The sequence below is a fragment of the Sinocyclocheilus rhinocerous genome, unplaced genomic scaffold (genome assembly GCF_001515625.1).
Source record: "Sinocyclocheilus rhinocerous isolate Xijiao unplaced genomic scaffold, SAMN03320098_v1.1 scaffold3032, whole genome shotgun sequence".
In the NCBI taxonomy this organism is placed as follows: domain Eukaryota; kingdom Metazoa; phylum Chordata; class Actinopteri; order Cypriniformes; family Cyprinidae; genus Sinocyclocheilus; species Sinocyclocheilus rhinocerous.
The window spans coordinates 74276-77883 of record NW_015643562.1 but is presented as its reverse complement, the minus strand read 5'-3'; positions in this window follow the sequence as shown (position 1 = coordinate 77883).

Genomic DNA, 3608 nt, shown 5'->3' with positions numbered 1-3608 from the left:
ACACACACACTCACACACACACACACACACACACACACACTCACACACACACACACACACACACACACACACATGCTCAGGTGATAGCGGTTTGGCAGAGACACTGAAACCCAAGTGCCCTCCATTATCTGGATGAAAGCGTTTGGGGCAAGAATAGCTGTTTAAAACACTTACTGCCCTCTTCCTTTTTCTGCTTTGTTTAGTTTCTATCAAAACTTCCTGCTCCACTGACCGGCCCTATTACTTCAGACAGACTGGAGAGAGAGAGAGAGCTGGTCTGATTAATGACTCTCTCCTTCGGCCGCTGCTGTTTTAATGCCACTGCATCATCTGCACCTCAGCGTTTGCTCTCTGACCTTTACAGACTCGTCCCTGTTTGCCTCCAAATCCCTAAAGGATATTTTATCTCGTTAATTCAAGACTCTCTGCTTGACCTGGCAGCGTAATTCCCATCATCCGCAGGCGTCCGTGAGGGATTTCTGAATGAAACCTTTAACATCCGTGGAATCTTTCCACTGCACTAAAGTTGCTTTATAGTAGTTTTTAGATCATTACAATGTTAAATTAAAATGTTCTTTTAAGAACTGCTCACTTAAATGGTTCATCTGGCATCGCTGCAATACAAGTTTTGGGAACTTTATATTTTAAGAGCGCAAAGAACATTTTAATAATTTAAGAACCATTTTTTTTCCACTGTAAAGAACCTTTAGTGCAATGGAAAGATTTCATGGATGTTAAAGGTTCTTCATGGAACCATCAATGGCAATTAAAAAAAAAAACTTTTGACTTTTTGAGTGGAAAAAGATGAATCCAATTATTATTGAAAAGTTGGTTATTAAAAGAACTGTTCCATACGGAAGTCCTAAGAGTAATGATGGCCTCTTAGGACTTCCGTAGTTCCACCTTTGGCAAACTAAAGGTTGTTTTTAATGGCATTGCTGCAAAAAAAAAAAAAAAAACTTATTTAAAGATTGAAATGCACAGACCTACAGAATCATATTGTGTATTAATAGATGCTGTTGCAAAAGGGCAGAATAAAGATATTTTGTATGAGTTATCATGTAGATTGGGTTAGTTTTGACACTTTTATTTCTCAGGGTGAGTTTATTGTTAAAGCTGATTTTGTATAGGCATATACTGTAAAGTCTTGGTTGTGACAACTAACCCCGGTCAGCTCTGCATGCAACATAATAGTCTTATCATAGTCTTCATGAGCTTTATTCAATCAGGCCTCTGAAAGGGCAACTTCTGCCTGTCAAAACTGTTGCAATTCATTATGAAAAAAGGTGAAAACAGCTTTGAAACTTGGCAGACGTGTGGGTATAATGGGCCACGTCCTTCGAGATTCCTCTCCGTCAGCAGCAATGCACTGATGGGACACTTACACGATTCACAAACATTTCAACAAGTGCACACAGTACTAAACTGATCCTGACTCAATGGAAGAACTAAAGCTGATGTGAATCGTGATGCTCGGTAAGCAGAGTTGCATGGGTGCCGGAGTAAATTAGAGATGCAAATGCTCATGAAAGCAGATCAGTGTGTTCTCTGACTGTACATGCGTGTATCATGAAGGCCGGTGAATCTGTGGAGCGAGTCAGCAGAGTAAGTCGATACAGCTGAACTGAATATCTGGCTTAAATTAGACTCTATGACTCTGTGTTGGAGTGATCCATGCCACTGTGTAATCCAACACCGAGCTTAAATTAGAGCGTCTGTCTCTCCTAAAGCTCGTGATTCCTCGTCTGCTGCATATTCATTCACTTACTTACACTTACTAAACTTTCCATTGACTTCCATTGTGTTTACAAGTCATTCTGTAATTGAGGGGATATTTCACATCAGGAAAAAGTGTCAAAGCAATATGTTTTCTCAATAACACAACCGAGCTTTATCATGAAGCATATGTTTTGATATTACAAAGAAAAAGATTATTTCCTCGCGCGTCTGTCAATTATGGACAAACTGTAACAGAAGGTTTCACTGTTTTGACAACAGCAGGCCTTGTCTGGCCAACTAAATGTTATTTTCTCAAATGTAATATTTGTTTGAAAATCACAAACAAATAAAAACTGAAAATCCTAAAAATTGAAAACATCAAAATATTGCAAACCATAAAAATATTCCCAATTAATATACTCCTTGTCAATCAGCCATTGGAGATCAAATCAGTGTTATTTTAGTATAATTAAGATACTATTGTAGTTTTTATTCATCTTTTTGATCAGTTTTTATTTTTTATATTTTTCTTTTTGTTTTTCTTTTTAGTTCAAGTTTTAGTCATTTTGTTGTGTGTTTTTGTCATCTGTAGTCTTTTTTTTTTTTTTTAATGTGCATATATTTTTTATTAATTTTTATTTCAGTTTTAGTTATTTTACTTAAGTTAAAATGAGAAAAGTCTACTTTTATATGTTATTTCAGTTAATGTTTATTTTATTTCAAGTAACAAAAAAGTTTTTAATGGTTTTGATTTCGGTTTAAGTTTTATTCATTATTTGGAACTCTTACAACATTTAAAAAGCAGACATTGCAAACACTGTATTTGAAGGGACATAAAGGCAATTTCAAGTAAACTGAAAAACAAGGTTTGCAGAACACATGCATGTGTGAGATTACAGCATGTTCTCTTAATGGATCAAATATAACATTTCTGAAGAAAAAAATACAATGATCATCAATGGATATGAAATGGCCCCTAAATTATAGAATGATCCATATACTGAGCTAATAACCTAAAGCTAAACCTATAATATATATATATATATATATATATATATATATACACATTTTAACATTTTTAATATTTTAATTAGTATAGCTTGATCCTCTGCACAACAAGAAACACATATATAAAAAAAATGACAAAACGGATAATAACTAAACATTTTCATTTGGTCTGTAATACAATAATCATGTGAATGTCTTTGTACAGAAGGTCAGATGTTCTTCTTGTGAAGCTGAAGATGCTCTCAGATCTTAACGTGATCATCAGGTTTTATACAAACTCATGCAGTAAAAGAGGAACAAACTGAACACACCAAGACTTTCTCAAATTAAGGTAATTTTTTTTAATTCAAGTTTCCCTCACACTGTTGTTATGATCATGTAGTTTGTGAGCATCATTAGATGAATGCGCTCTAGTGACTGTATTGGGAGTGTATGTCAGCTCATTCTCTCTCTCTGAACTCTGCTTCACATGTTTTATTAATGCCTGTCAAATGTCAGCATGAAAGGCGTTTATTGTGGAGGGTCAGAGGACTTCTCTGTCTCTGTCCAGCTGCGTCCAGCTGTTCGATGTTCAGCAGATCCTCCAGAAACACGCTTTTGTGCTGCAGGAGCCACATGTTCAGCTGGACATGCTTTCCTTCGGTTTCGCTCTCAGTGTGGAAGTGAGAGTCACATTTAGCAGTTAATTGGGTGACAATAGATTGTCATTGTGTCAAACTGTGATGAATTGAACAGAGAGCAGCTGTGCAAGTTTGCATTCTGCTGAACTAAAGCATGCTGGGAATTACATGCAACTATTGAACACAATCATACAATAGCATGCTTTAACACACACACACACACACACACACACACACTCTCTCTCTCTCTCTCTCTCTCTC